Below are 16,932 nucleotides of genomic sequence, written 5' to 3'. Positions count from 1 at the left end.
GCCAAATCTCTGCATTCTCCAGTAAAAATTCAATATTAAAAACAAAAGTCTCAAGAAACAGCAACATAAGCAAAATGGAAGTAAGTATGAAAACAATCAACAGAAAGATTTGGAAGTGATTGTCTTTGGGAGTGAGCACTGGGGTCAAGGACAGGGGACTGCTATTGTTTTGTTCTGCTCTATAAAAACATTGGAAAATTGACTCTTTAATCTCTGTGCATGTATAACCTTGGATAAACATGAAAATTTGGACTTCTGCTTTTAGCCATTAGGAAGAAACGAAGTTTGGACTTACTGTCAGGCCATAATCAACTAGATAGTTGAGCAAAATGTATAAAACAATACTTCTCAGATATTAAACAACAGGAAGCACAGGACTGTGATAGTTGAGGTATGGGAAACTAATAAAGGTGGATCCTATGAGTCTTAGGAGTTCTGCCTGGAGGTAATTTCCCAAACTCAATGCAGAAAGAGGGAACCCCAAAGACTCTATCAATCTCACTGGGTAGAGGAGACCATTCCGAGTTCAAGGAGTCTGAGGGAGCCTGAGTATGCGGGGAAGAGTAATGGAGAGAGAAAGATAAAAGGCTTCGGAAATATTCATAGGGTCCCCTTTATCGTTTGGCTAAATATCAGTCTGTACATTCATAGGGTGAAATTCTACAAGTGTGCAAAGAACAGCTTCTTAGGGGAGAACAACTGCCAGGGAGCTGCAGGCAGAACAACTCCAGAGTTCACACATCACTGGAAATATTTTGAGTTCACAATATCCAGGGTAAAAAGTCCTTATTAAATAGAAAAAGCATTCAGTAGAGACCACGAAAGACTCAACCCTCAGGTGTGGTCTTAGCTAGCCATCAAGTGAAGACTACTCTAGACATGCCTTAATAAAGTCTTTAAAAAATAACCCTTGAAAGAAATTTATCTACCAATAACCTAAATGATTACCAGAACAAAGCTCAATAAACACGTTTTTGAAGGACTCCAACAAAATTCAGCACTCAAATAACATAAAATTTACAATGTTCAGAATCCAAAAAAAAAAAAAAAAAAAATCACTACACATGTATAAAGAAGAGGAAATATAACCAATAACCAGGAGGAAAATCAGTCTATAGTAACAAATCTAGAAATTACAGAGATGTGGAATTAGTAGGCAGAAACTTTAAGACAACTATGATCATTATGCTTGAGAATTCAGAGGAAAATGAATACAAAGAAGAGGGAAAAAAGAAGATACTAAAAAAAAACAAAAAGGAACTTCAATAAATAAAAAATATAGGAGGTTCTAGTCTGTTCTGCCTCGCAGCACCCGCCCCCCCTTACGCGGTCACACTAAGCTAGCGCCGGGGCCAGGGATCCGGCCGCAGCCTCCGCTGCGCCCGCCACCTCCGGATCATGGACCCCCGCAAAGTGAGCGAGCTTCGAGCCTTCATGAAAATGTGCAAGCAGGACACGAGCGTTCTGCACACTGAGGAAATGGGCTTCCTGAGGAAGTGGGTGGTGAGCATGGGGGTAAAATACCACCTGCTACTCCTAAAACTAAATTGGAAGAAAATATCAAGGAAGAAAAAACAGATAGTAAGAAGGCGGAAGAAAACATAAAGACAGGGCTTCCCCGGTGGCGCGGTGGTTGAGAGTCCGCCTGCCAATGCAGGGGACGCGGGTTCGTGTCCCGGTCCGGGAGGATCCCACGTGCCGCGAAGCGGCTGGGCCCGTGAGCCATGACCGCTGAGCCTGCGCGTCCGGAGCCTTTGCTCCGCCACGGGAGAGGCCACAACAGTGAGAGGCCCGCGTACCGCAAAAAAAAAAAAAAAAAAAAAAAAAAAAAGAAAACATAAAGACAGAGGAACCATCAAGTGAGGAAAGTGATCTAGAAAATGACAGTGAAGGTGTGATTGAACCAGACACTGATGCCCCTCAAGAAATGGGAGATGAAAATGTAGAGATAACTGGGGAGATGATGGATCAGGCAAATGATAAAAAAGTAGCTGCCACTGATGCCCTAAATGATGGTGAACTACAGAAAGCCACTGACTTGTTCACAGATGCCATCAAGTTAAATTCTCATTTGGCCATTCTGTATGCCAAGAGAGCAAATGTCTTCATCAAATTACAGACGCCAAATGCTGCCATCCGAGACTGTGACAGAGCTATTGAAATAGATCCCGATTCTGCTCAGCCATACAAGTAGCAAAGGAAAGCACACAGACTTTTGGGCCATTGGGAAGAAGCTGCCCATGATCTTGCCCTTGCATGTAAACTGGATTATGATGAAGATGCTAGTGCAATGCAGAAAGAAGTTCAACCAAGGGCCCAGAAAATTGCTGAACACAGGAGAAAGTATGAGCAAAAACGTGAAGAGAGAGAGATCAAAGAAAGAACAGAAAGGGTCAAGAAGGCTCAGGAAGAACAAGAGAGAGCCCAGAGGGACGAAGAAGCCAGAGGACAGTCAGGAGCTCAGTATGGCTCTTTTCCAGGTGGCTTTGCTGGCGGAATGCCTGGTAATTTTCCTGGAGGAATGCCTGGAATGGGAGGGGGCATGCCTGGAATGGCAGGAATGCCTGGGCTCAGTGAAATTCTTAGTGATCCAGAGGGTCTTGCAGCCATGCAGGATCCAGAAGTTATGGTGGCCTTCCAGGATGTGGCTCAGAACCCGGCAAGTATGTCAAAATATCAGAGCAACCCAAAGGTTATGAATCCCATCAGTAAATTGTTGGCCAAATTTGGAGGTCAAGCACAATGCCCTTCTGACAAATAAAGCCCCTGCTGAAGGAAAAGCAACTTAGATCACCTAATGGATGTCGCAATACAAACCAGTGTACCTCTGACTTTCTCATGAAGAAAGCTGGGGTGCTTTGAAGATAAACCCTACCCCTCTGCCCCAAATGCAGCTGAAACATTTTACAGTGGTTTGCCATTAGGGTATTCATTCAGATAATGTTTTCTTACTAGAAATTAAAAATTTAAAACAATTTTTAAACCTTAAAAATATTTAAAACAAATTAAAAGGGTGTGTTAATCCCTACATTTTCCTTTACTCATCATTTTGGTTTCTTCCTTTGAATTAATTAGGCAAGGAAGATACTTCAGTATGGAAGATTTATTGTTCAAGTTTGAGTGAAGTAAAGATTTATTAGTGGGAGGCAAATGTAACATTTAAATAGATAAAGTTTGAGTTGGATATATGGTCACTGAGGCATTTTGATTTGTCTTTTTAATTGCTTTATTATTATTTTTAATGATTTACTTCCATGAAACTACTGGGACCACCAGTATTGCAGTAGGACCTGGGTTAGGGACTGGAAATACTTGTCAAGGCTGGAGTAATCTTAACTACATTTTATATAATGTGTACCCTTGTGTAGATGCATTTAAATCTTACACTGTGGTGAAGGGATGATTTTTATACTCCTGCAGTAAAATTGGATTATTTAGCTCTGTTCTTGTCTGATATCTAAAATAAATGTTTCATATTTACACATAGGGGAAATAAGGGAATACTTTTCGTTTTGTATTTCTATGTTTAAAATGTTCTTTTCAGATCAGAAAATGCCCAACTCTTTGCCTGCTTTCTACTTGTTTTCACACTTTTTCCCTCTTACTCTTCTTGGGCTAAAGATGGTCCTTTTTCACTAGCATCATCACTGCTATCATCATTCACAGCATAATTATGCAAGCATATTTAATGATGGGTTTAATTTAATATGTAATACAAATAGTGGCTATGTAGGGTAATACCCATAATAGCTGTAGTTTCTTACTTGGTCAAGAGACTTCATATTTAAGTGTTAGATTTCCTCTTTAGTGAAATCTTAACATACCAATAGATGTTGGAAGAAGGGATTCCCTTTGGTGTTTGGTCTCCTACTTAGGAAATACCTATTGCAGTTAGAGTTTATCTTGTAGTATTAATTTTTGGAGAAGTGTGAATTAATTGATACAAAAAGAGGGGTTCCTAATCCAGCATGAAATAAAAAAAATTGATGAGATTCATGGTGGTTCTTCATTGTGGAGTTGTCAGCACTGTGAAAGATGCATTGTTCCATTCAGCTCTTAAATACTGCAGCCATGTCCCCACCTCTCCTCCAAGGATAAAGAAAATGATAAATTTTCTGTTGTACATCCAATTCTTATATTAAATGAGGCTAAGTCCAGGCACTACCAGGAATTGCTAGGTTTCTACTTATTATCTTTCAATGTAAAGTGCTAGTTTAAAAGCAATTTCAAGGGATGAGACCCTCTGTACTTTGCTTATTTGAAGAATCAATGGTAGGAGCAGTGAAATAAATTCCATGGAATACATTTCTGAAATCATAAGTAAGTTGATTCAAGTTTTTACCCTTTGCTGTACACAAGCAGATAGAAATGCATCTGTTAAGTGAGAAAAAGCTGTATGCTGATTGAGCATGCTTTTTAAACCCTTTAAAAATACTCAGCATATAAACTTGAGTTTGAGCTTGCTGGTGTTCTTTTTGTTAATATGCGTTCTCCTTTCTCAAAATTTCCAGTGTGTGCTGTAATTCAGAACCAGCTGCTTCTGGATTTTTCATTTGCTTTACACATTACCTAAGTACATTCTAACATTGCACATATTACCGTAAGTGGGTAAAAGTAAAACTGGTCTGAAAATGTACCCTGTGCTTTTTATATTTTTAAGTTAATACAAATACAAAGTACCTCTTCATTTTTGTAGAAACTTAACATCATTTCTAAACCAGACATGTTCTTTTCTTGTGCCAATAATGCTACAAGAAGGAAAAGTAAATGACGTTTTTTCTGCTAAAAAAAAAAAAGAACTAAAAAGTTTGCTGGATAGAATTAATGGCAGATTAGAAACTGGAAAAAAAAAAATATAGTGGACTTAAAGAAAATGCAATATAAATTCTCCAAAATGAAACACAGAGAGGAAGAAGACAAGAAGAAGAAGAAGAACCACAAGGGTCTAACATGACATACATGTGATTGGAATCCCAGGAAGAGAGAAAACAAAAAACAAGGGGGTGGGGGTGGGGGCAGAGACATGTGAATATGTAATGGCCAAACGTTTTTCCAAATGTGAAGAAGACTATAAACCAAGACTCAAGAAGCTTGATGATCCCCAAGCAGGACAAGTATAAGGAAAACCACAGCACATCATAATCGAATTGCTTAAAAAAGAACAGTGATAAAGGGGAAACCATTACCCAGAGAAAAAAGTGATTATGTAAAGAGGAACAAAGATAAAAATTACAGCAAGTTTTTCATCAAAACCTATGAAATTGAGAAAACAATATAACAATATATTTAAGTTCTGGGGGAAAATGTCAATCTAAACTTCTATACCCAGAGAAAATATCTTTCAAAAATGAAACACTTTCATATAAGTAAAAGCTGTGTGAAGGCATTGCCAGAAGAACAAGAAAAAAATTATATCAGCTGACAACTTAAATAAGGAGGACCAAAAATGGTAAATGGATAGATAAATAGAAAAAATATTATTTTCTCACTAAAACAATTTTAAAGATAGCTAACTGTTTAAAGTAATAACAAAAACAATGCATTTGGAGGCTTACAATGAAAAATGTTTAACAATTATGCCACAAAAGAGAGAAGAAAGGAGATAAGTATACAGTTCTAAAGTTCTTACGTTATATGTGAAGTTTTGTGATTTAGTTTGAAGACAGGCTGTGTTAAGTTTAAAATGCATATTGTAAAGCTTAGAGTAAACACTTTAAGAGACAAAACACATGGGTATAGCTAATTAATCAGTACTGGGAAATAAGATGAAAGACAAATAATAAGGAATTAATTGAAAAGAAGGTAGAAAATGAGAAATAAAGAACAGAGAGGACAAAAAACAAATTGCAAAATATTAGATTTAACCTCAAATGTATCAATAAATACACTAAATGTAAATATTTTAAACTCTAAAATTAAATGTCAGAGATTGTTGGGCTGGATAAAATAAAGCAATATTCAACTATAGGCAGTTTTCAACAAATTATCTTAAATATAAAGACATCAGTGGGTTTAAGAAAAAAGCATGGAAAAGGTATATATTGCAAATAGTAACCAAAACAAAGCTGGAATGGCTAAATTAAAACCAGACAATGTAGACTTCAAGACAAGGATCATTGCAAAGTGTAAAGAGGTTTCTTTCATAATGATAAAGGGATCAATATTTCAAGGATATAGAATAATCTTAAATATGCATACACATAATAATAAAGCTTCAGAATATATGAAGCAAAAACTGAAAGAAATGAAAGGAGAAATGAAAAAACTCACAATTACAATTAGAAACTAAAAACTCCTCTCTCAGTAACTGATAGAATATGCAGATATAAAATACTTCAAAAACACCATCAAGCAAATTAACCAATTGACATGAATAAAACACTTTACCAAAAACTACAGAATACACATTCTTCTTATGTGCACATAGTTGATTCACCATTGTAGACCATACGCTGGGCAATAAAATGAATTTCAATACATTTTAAAATGACTGAAATCATACAAGGTATGTTCTCTGAACAAAATGGTATTAAATTAGAAATCAATAATTAAAATTCCCAAATATTTGGAAATCACACGATCCATTTATAAGTTTAAGAAGAAATCATAAGAGAAATTAGAAAATATTTTGAATGAATAAAACTACACATATCAATATTTGTGGGATGCAGTAGTATTTAGAGGTATGCTGTCCAATATGGTTGCCACCGGCTACATACAACCATTTACATTTTAATTTTAATTATTTAATATCAATAAAATAAAAATTCATTTTCTTGGTCACACTAGCCACATTTCAAGCACTAAATAACCACATGAGGCTAGTGACCATCTTATTAAATAGTAGAGAACAGCACCACCAACACAGAAATGTCTATTGGCCACAGCACTGTCTTAGAGAAAATAATCAATCATTAAAAGATTATTTTGGAGAAAAAAATGTCTGAAATCAATTATCTAAACTTATCCTTTAAGAAACTAGAAAAAGTACAGCAAAGTAAACCCAAAGTAAGCAGAAAGAAGGAAATAATAGAGTGGAAATCAATGAAATAGAAAACAAACAACAAAAAATCTCAATGAAATGAAAAGCTGGTACTTTGAAATAACCAATAAAATTGATAAACTTGTAGGTAAATGGAACAAGTAAAAGGAGAGCAGACACAACTTACCAACATCAGAAATGAAAGGGGATTTTACTATAGATTCTTTAAAAGGGAACATTATGAACAAATTTATGCCAATAGATTTGACAAATTAGAGGAAATGAAAGAATTCCTTGAAAGGCACAAATTTCCAAAACCAACTCAAGAAGAAATAGAAAAAACTTTAAATAGCCTTATATCAGTTTAAAAAACTGAATTCCAATTTAAAACCTCTCCAAACAGAAAATATTATCAAATTGAATCGAGCAATATATCAATGGGGTAACATACCATGACCAAGTGGTATTATTGCACAAACTCATTTTAGAAATGCATAACATTTTAAACATCAATTGATATAAATCATATTAACAGAATAAAAGAAAAAAAACCATATAATCGTATCAGTAGATGTAAAAACAAGCATTTGAAAAATCTTAATACCAATAAAAATTCAGCAATCTAGGAATAGAAACTTTTAAGCCAAATGAAAGGCATTTGCAAACAACCTATAGCTAACTTAATGGTAAGAGATTAAATGTTTTTTCCTCTAAGATGGGGAATAGGACAGGATATCACTCTTACTAGTTCTCTTCAATTGTTGTATGAGAGGTCCTAGCCAGTGCAATAAAACAAACAAACAAACAAATAAACAAGAGCATACATATAAGAAAAGAAAAAGTAAAACTGTCTTTATTTACAGATAATATCATTGTCTATGTACACATACTAAGAAATCCACATAAAAAAATCTCCTACAAGTAATAAGTGAATTTAGCAAGGTCTCAGGAAACAGTAGTAATACACAAAATCAACTGTATTTCTTTATTCTAGCAATAAACAATTAGGATGTGAAATTCTAAAAAAAATTAAACACTTAAAATAACATACAAAACATTGAGGAGTAAATTTTTCAAGAGATATGCAAGATATCTACACTAAAAACTAAATTATCTCACTAAGAGAAATTAATAAGATCTAAATAAATGAACAGATGCATCATGCACTGATAGGAAGACAGATTTTTAAGCTGCCAGTTTTCCCAAAATAGATTCAATGAAATCCCAGTGAAAATCAGAGCAGGCATTTTTGTAGAAATTGACAAGCAGATTCTAAAACTCATGTGGAAATGTGAAGGACCTAAAGTAGCCAAAAGACTATACTGTAAAAAGGAAAACAGTTTGAGGTCATACACACATCTTATTTTAAGACATTAAAAAGCCATGATAAGAGAGTCTGCTGCTGGCATACAGATATAGACATATAGATTATGGAACAGAAATAGACTACAGAAATAGACTATATATATATATATATACACACAGTCATACAATTTTGGACAAAGGTGACAAGTAATTCAATGGAGGAAAAGAAAGTTTCAACAAATGGTACTAGATCTGGGTATCTACATGCAAAAAAAAAAAAAAAATGAGACTTGTACCTTATATCACAGTAAAAAAAGTAAATTGAAATGGACTATCAGCCTAAATGTAAAACCTAAAAAATGTAAAACCTATACCACTTCTAGGGGAAAATATATGAGAAAGTCTTTGCCATCTTGAAGTAGACAAAGATTTTATAACTCGGACACAAAAAGCATGATAAAAAAAAGTAATAAATTGGTCTTCATCAAAATTTAAAACTTCTCTTTGAAAAAATGATCTAAAGAAAAATGATAAGATGACAAAAATTGGGAGAAAATATTCACAATACATATATCTAAGAAATAACTTACATTGAAAATACATGCCAAAATTATAAAACTCAGTAATAAAAAAACAATTAAAACTGGCAAAATACTTTAACAAAACCATCACAAAAAACATACAAGAGCCATCAAAGTGTGAAACATTGTTAGTCACCAGAGAAATGCAAATTAAATCACAATGAGACACTTTCACTTCACACCTACTAGAACAGGTAAATTAAAAAAGACTGAGTATGCCAAGTGCTGGAGAGAATGTGGGGCAACTGAAACTTTCACACTTTTTTTAGGTGGAATGCAACATGATATTGGCATTTTCTTATAAAGGTACACTTAACATATGATACACTTAACATATGATTCAGCAATTCTACTGCAGAAGAAATGACGACATATATCCACACAAAGACTTGTACATAAGTGTTCATGGTAGATTTATTCATAATAGCCAACAACCAAATGCCCAACATCTGGTAAATGGAGAAACAAATTGTAATACATTCATAAATAGACTACTGCACAGCAATGAAAAGGATCAAACTATGGTGCACACACAACATGGATAATCTCAGAGACATTATGTTGAGAGGAAAAAAAAAAAACAGAAAAGAATACACACTGTAGGATTACATTCATATGAAACTCCAGAAAAGACAAATCCAATCTACAGTGACTGAAAGTAGATCAATGGTTACCTATGCTGGGATTGTGAGGTGAGGGTTGACTAGGAAAAGGTACAAGCCTACCTTTTCTGATGATGGAAATGCTCTATAGCTTGATCGTGATGGTGGATCCACATGTATGTACACTTTTCCAAACTCATCACCAGCACAGTTAAAATGTATGCATTTTATTGTATGTAAAATGGACCTCAACAACATTGATTAAAGGACTAAGTTAAAATTGAAAGGGTGTGACAAGTGGAGAGACAGAAAAGGAAGATGAAAAGCAATGTGTGAAATAAGAGGAAAAAAATATGACTGGGTTAGGAAAAGGAAGAGGAAAAAGTAAATTGAAGAAAACAACAGGGTAAAATGGAGGGGGTCTTAAATTAACCATTCACTTCTATGGACTTGGCCCTTTACTCTTTCCCTAAATCCTCATAACACCTTGCATGTTAAAGCTAATTACCCTCATTTTATTGATATGGAAACTGAGACCCTGATAGTTCAAATGTTTTTCCATATTTTCACATTGGCTCCCAAACTCTGTCTACTGTATGTTACTAACATCCTTTGGAAGTCAGTTTTCATTGGGTGGGTTCTCCAGATGCTGAGATGGAGTTTGCATACAGAGCATTTATCAGGGATCAACCTCTGTGAGAGGCAAGAGGAAGAAGTAGGATTGGGCAGAGGGAGAAGTCAAACTATAGTGCAGGCTCAACAAAGCCTCTGCCAGCACTGGGGGAACACTGAACAGTATATGGACCCTCAGTCGGCCATGTGGCATCTGCTGTCATGCAGGTCTGTGGGAGGACACTGACCTTTCACTGAAGTGATTCCAAGACAAGAAAGGAAGGTAAAAGGAATTATATTAATGACTATAATAATGAAAACAGCAGTGAATATGTTTTATGTGCTAGGCATGGTCCAAAGCATGTTTTAACTCATTTAAAACTCACAACAACCCTCCCAGGTACATACCAGTTTTAATCTCCACTTGATATTGAAAAACTGAGGCAGAGAGAGATTTAGTGTCTAGTCTCAGGCTATACAGTAGAAAGTAGAGATACGAGGACAGGGTTCCATAGTCTGTCCTCAGACTGTGCTCTCCCAGCGTCAAAAAGACACCCAGCCCTTTTCAGCGACATACTCTAGATATACTTGATCAAGTGCTACCTGGAGTCTCATAGCTCCTCAAAGAAAAGCCTCTTATCAATAGCCTCAGGTTGCTCTTCCATCTGAAACAAGAACCTTCTAATTAAATCTTTCTCCTCAGGCAATTGGTTCTGAGCCACTTAGCCTTGAAGCCAACATCTTTGCACATAGGAGCCTCCTACAGAAAGGCTTTCAAAAGTGAGGGGAAAGTTCTAACTAAAGCAAAGAGCCACCTTGAGGAAAACCAGAGTGAATTTACTTTTAATTTGAAATGAAGGGGTTTTGGGTGCTGATACTCTGCCTCCACCAGGCCCAGATTGGTCTGCAATACAATCTGACTCTTGAATACTTAAAAATAGAGATAATTGAACGCCCCACGCTGTGATGTGAGGCCTTTAAATTCAGTGCTGAATTCAGTGGTGGGAGTGCTGATTTGCATTAACTTAGTCATGCCCACCTCATCAACTTAGGTAACTGACGTTAGGTCCCTAGAGTTTCCTAGGAACGCTTAGGTTCCTAGGAACACAGTAGACCAGAAATCAGACTTAGATTTTATTCCTAGTTCTGCATTTAAGTAGTTCTGTGACCTTAGACAACTCACTCAGTTTTTTGGGTTTCAATTCCTTCATCCACAGACTATGGGGCTTAGATTGAATAATTGTTAATTCTGCAATTCTCAGAGATCAAACAGGGAACTTAAAGAAGGCTTGAGTATAGGAGCTAAAAGGCTTTAATTGGAAAACTGTCCTTCCATAAAATATTTATCTGGGGCTCGCTTCATAACTACAGGGGCACAGTCCCTTCTTTTACCCCACAATAAGCCTCTTAAAGCAAACAGAGTCCTCAACATTCTTATGTTGAGATAAATGAGGTAACAGACAAGCCCTATAGAGGAGTCGACACATTGTCAAGAAGCAGCATGATCTGTGGGAAGAGTGAGAATTGGTAGAGCATTCTAGCAGAGCTCTACCATAACTTAACTTACCTTCCTCACTGTTAGACAGGCTTCATAACTGTGTCCTCCCAGTAAAAAGGATCAGAGAACAAAAAGAACGAAGGAAAAAAAGAACTCCTAGGGAGTAAATTTTGCCTATAAAATGATCTGAGCTCAAGAACAAAGAAAAAAGAGTTTGCTTCAATAAGTGTGTAGGATGTATTTTGAATTCACTAGATTTCATTCACCTAAACAGAAGGCATGTATAGAGCATGGCTACCTTCAACTCCAAAGAAAATTAAAGGGATAAAAGGGAAAACTGGACCGGGTCTTCTATAGACCAGCTTCCCCATTTTACTGTTTGGGAAATTGATGGCCAGAGAGAGAAAGTGACTTGTCCAGATTTATGCAGAAAATTAGCTACAGGTCTATTACTAGGACATGAATCTACATTCATGTATTTATTCAACAAATATTTATTGGCCCCTAGATGGGAAAGACCCTATCCCACTCTTGTGGGCAGGAAATAAAAAATCTCATACATAAATGTAGGATTAGAACTGTGACAAGTGACCCAAAATGAGGCACACAATGCTATGAGAACATATAATAGAATCTGGCCTGCCCATAGACCCAAGGAACTCTTCTTTGAGGTTTAAGCAGGCAAAGAGGGAGGAAAGGAAAGTGTATTCCTAATAGACACAATAGCATGAATAAAAGGCCCTGGTGCAGAAGGAAACATGGCATGTTTTAGAAATTTAGAAAAACAAAAAGCTGAAGCACAGAGAAGGAGGGGAAGGATGGCAAGAGAGAAGACTGGAGGGGGACTTTGAAGGTAGACCATGAAGCTATGAAGGTCATGTTCATTTATTCATTTATTTACTTATTCATTCTTATATCACTGATTCATTCATTCAACAATTTTTTTGAGCATCCATCAAGAATCAAGTATTGTTCAGAGCACCGAAGTTTGAACAATGAACATAATAAAGTCCCTGCCATCATGTGGGTTACATGGGGAGAGAGACAAAGATAATAAATAAATAAATAAAAATATAATGTGTCAGGTGGTAACAGGTGCCATGAGAATAAATGAAGCAGGGAACAAATAATGATGGTGTGAAGTGCTATTTTACAAACGGTGACAAGGGAAGATTTCTTTTTTGTTGTTAAGATAAATTTTTAGCAAAAGGTAGAAGTAAAGGAGAGAACCATTTAGCTATAAGAAGAAAGAGTGTTCCAAGTAGAGGAAACGGCTCAGGCAAAGGTCCTGAGGTGAGAACATACTTAGAATATTTAAAACAGCAGAGAAGCCAGTGTTCTTGGAACCCAGACAAGAAAGGGAAGAGTGAGGATCTGAGAAGAGATCTTAGAGGAGCAGGTTATAGGGTCCTGGAACTGAAGTCAACTGCTTGACTTTGACTCTAAATGGAATGGGAAGTCCTTGGAGCATTTTGAACATAATAATATGATACAACTTATGTTTTAGAAGGATCACCCTGGCAGCTCTGTGGACATAGACTGTAAGAGGGTAAGGGTAAAAAAGAGAGAGAACAGTTGGGCATCTAGATTAATAATCCAGGTTAAACATGATGGTGGCTTTGATGGGGGTGGTGGTAGGAATGGCGAGGTCAGATTCTGGATGCGTTTCAAAGATCGAGACTACATGATATACAAGTAAATTGGATGAAGGGTGTTAGACAAAGAAAATGAGTCAAGCATAACTCCAAGGGCTTGACCTGAACCACAGGCTGAATGGAGTTGCCATTCACTGAAGAAGGGGAGGCCACCAGGTATTTTAAGTTGGGGAGGGAGGATCAGCCTGATCACACTTGTGGGTCCAAAAGATCACTCAGGCTGTAGTACGGAGAATGGGTTGGAGATGAACAAGGGTGGACCTGAGACACCTAGATAGGAGGCTAAATAGGCAGTGCAGACAAGAGTCATTAGTGGACCATCCATGAAATAGTTTTGCTATTTTAACAGCTTAATTTAGTAGTTACAGATGTAAATTTATGAATACTAAAAAAATAAAACACACCAACCCTGTGACTTCAGAAAATTGCTAGGAACAGGGAAATACAGTACCTTAAGTTTGATCTAAGAAATAGATTTAGTAAATAATGGGATAGTTGGTACTTGGAAATGGAAAAAAAAATGTGATAGCGGTATTCAGACACTAAAGTTTGAGGAAAACAGACTATATTACACTGCCAGTTTGATAAGCCTCATTGGTTAAGTGAGGTGTTTTTGGAGTGAGTCATACTTTAGGGTATACACCCAGCACATAAGCTAAATTATCCCACACTGTCTTGGGAAATTTCCTTTACTTGAACTGCAGCCACGCTTATTCGGTGTGACTCAGTCACCTGGGTATGGCAAATGGGACCAGGAAGGAACCAATGAGATGCTCTCTTCTGGAATTCAGATTTATGATAATGACAGCAAGCTAGTTTCTGTAGATACACTGAATGAGAATCTGTAAACCCAGGAGCTGGGGGTGTTGTTGTCTGTTCTGTGATCTGGAAAGGCAAAGGAAGCTGGCCGCAAAGAGAAGTAAGAGGGAAGCAGATACATAGAGAGATGCTGAGATAAGAGACAGAGAGGACTGAAAGATTTTCAGTATCTCATTCTTGTCTTCTCCTGAGGCCCAGTAGCCTTTCTGTATTGGATGCCTGAGACATTTTTATAGTGATAATAAATACAACTTTTAAATTTAGCTCTTTCAATAATTTTTCATACTTGCTACCAAAGTGTTATACCTAATGGCTATTTCCACAATTTAGAAACAGAGGATAGAAGATTTTTCTTTAGAATAAAGAACCACCTAGGGAACTCCTGGGGTTCCTGTATCCAAACTCATCCCTCCAACAAAAAGAAAGTTCTAAGTTGTCCAGTTTGGGGATAGAGGATTCACATGGCTTTGAACTAGCTTACAAAACCAGTAAAAAGAATGAGTCTAACAGACAGAAGTAAGCCAACACTGGTTGAGAGAAAAATTAAGAGACGATGCCACAGTAATTCCATTTAGGAAGAAGAAAGAATGAGAGAACCATAGAAAGAAATCAGTGATGAGGTTTCAAAGAAATTATTTTAAAAGAGAAATTTTATCAAAATAAGTTTAAAAGTTATTTGCAAACATTGAAAAATATCAGAAGACTTCACAAAAAAATCACTGTTCGAATTGCCACATTGTATGACAGTAAGGGAAATCATATCAAATTGAGAAGTCTATTCCCAGATGAAGCAATCTTTTGATATTTTTGATTAAAAAATGCTATAAAGCATTGTATACTACATTCCCTCACCTCATCCCTAACACTACCTTATCCTCCTCTGCTATGACCACTTTCTCTCTTCTCCCCAAAAATCTCAAAGGGAAAAAACGTGTGGCTGACAGAAATATTATAGAGCCCAGCAGAATATAAGAAATTGCATACAGAGAGAAGATCACGATGCTGGAGCAGGAAGACATGGACCTGACCTCCCCCGACAAGCACCTAAAAATTACATCTACATATGGAACAATTCTCACTGAAAACTGACTGGAAATTGTCAGATAGATTCCTGTACAACCAAGGTTGTGAGAAAGATCCTCTGGGAGGAAGGGAAGAGAAGTGACCAGGTCAGGTAGGACCTGTGACCCTGGGTGGGGACTCAGAGGAAAAGGGAAATTTCACAGGTGGAGATCCTCCTTGAGGAGTGAGTGGTTCAAGCCACATACTGGGCATCCCAGTCCTGGGGTCTGACACAGGGAAGACAAGGCCCCTTGGCTGGTGGGACTAACAGCAAGCAGGCTGTGGGAAACCTGGACTCCACTCCTGAGGAGCACACTTACTTGCTCCCGAAGCAGGGCAGGGAGGGTGGATTGAAGACTGCCCGGGAGGCTGGCCACTTTCGTGGGACTGCCCTGGTGTGCACGCCAGCATGAGCCGAGGAAATGCTCCAGCCTCACTTGCTTCACGATGCAGCTCCACACTGGTGTGAAGGCTCAGCTGTGAGACTCAGAGGCAGCTCAAACCCAAAGCAGTGTCTGAGTAGGGAGAGGCAGTCTTTACTGGTGCTCACACAGGCAGCAGGCCAGAAGCAGCCCTGATCTCTGTCTGTGGCCAGACCACCACAGCTTGCACTCCAGCTTACCCTGAGAGCCCACACAGGCCTTGCCTGCCCTATAGTGCAGCTCCAAACCAGGGCAGGGGTGGCAGAGGCTGAAAGGAGAGCTCAGCTGTGAGTGACAAAGAAGGCTTGGACACAAAGCAACGTCTGAGCAAGGCAGGGGCAGCCTTTACTGGTGCTTACACAGGCAGCACATTAGAACCATTGTGGGTCTCTGACCCCAGCTGGACCACCAGTCTGCACCCCAACCCATGCTAAGCACCCACACTGGCCCCTCTTGCTCTGGGGTGATGGTGTCGGTGCTGGGAGTGAGGAAAGCACACAATTAAAGGGAACTGAGCCAGCTCAGAACTGACCCTCAGGGCTTCTGGGACCCAACTGGGACCCAACCCCACCCTCAGTAGGGCAGTGATGGCCACTGAGCAGAGGGAAAGCCTCACCTCACACCTGGTTCTGGCCTTAGTCCCTCCATCTCCATCCCTACCTCCTACCAAGGTGATAGCTGCCAGCACACCCTGAGGAAAGATATGACTTGTGTTCATGTCAAATCCAGCTCTCCTACCAAAGTCACTGGGCACACACAGACTGAACAGGGACACACTCACATAAGCACACAGCTTCAACACTGCAATGGTAACTGTTTCACCTAATTTCATAGAGACAGGGAAAGTTAAGCAAAATGAGAAGAATGAGGAGTTTGTCTCAACTGAAAGAGCCAAAGGGCAAAAAACCCTGAAAGAACAAATAATGAAACAGAAATAAACAATTTACCAGATAAAAAATTCAAAACATTTGTAATAAGAATGCTAAGTTAATTAGGGAAAATAATAGCTTAATATGGTGAGAATTTTGACAAAGAACTAGAAAATATAAAAACGAACCAGTTAGAACTGAAGAATACAATAACTGAAATGAAAAACACACTGGAAGGAATTAACAGCAGACTAGTGGATACAGAAGAACTTGTAAGTGATCTGGAAGAAAGAATAATGGAAATCAACCAATCAGAACAGCCAAAAGAAAAACAAATTTAAAAAATGAAAATAGTTTAAGGGATATATGGGACAACAGCAACTATACCAATATTCACACTAAAGAGGTCCCAGAAAGAGAAGAGAGAGAGAGAAGGCAATCAAAAATATATTTCATAAAATTATGGTTGAAAACTTCCCAAACCTAAAAAGGGAAACAGATATTCAGGTACAGGTAGCACAGAGG

The 16,932-nt window shown here is 37.7% G+C and overlaps 1 pseudogene across 1 annotated transcript; it reads left to right on the top strand.

Annotated features, from left to right (window-relative positions):
- Positions 1 to 1,398: 1,398 nt before the first annotated feature.
- LOC307057513 (hsc70-interacting protein-like) lies at positions 1,399 to 2,761 on the top strand (annotated as a pseudogene). The gene is made up of 2 exons: positions 1,399 to 1,581; positions 1,848 to 2,761. The product of its transcript is annotated as a hsc70-interacting protein-like (transcript).
- Positions 2,762 to 16,932: the final 14,171 nt, after the last annotated feature.

The sequence above is a fragment of the Hyperoodon ampullatus genome, assembly GCF_949752795.1.
Source record: "Hyperoodon ampullatus genome assembly, chromosome: 8".
Classification (NCBI taxonomy): Eukaryota; Metazoa; Chordata; class Mammalia; order Artiodactyla; family Ziphiidae; genus Hyperoodon; species Hyperoodon ampullatus.
This window is presented reverse-complemented; position numbering and strand designations above follow the sequence as displayed.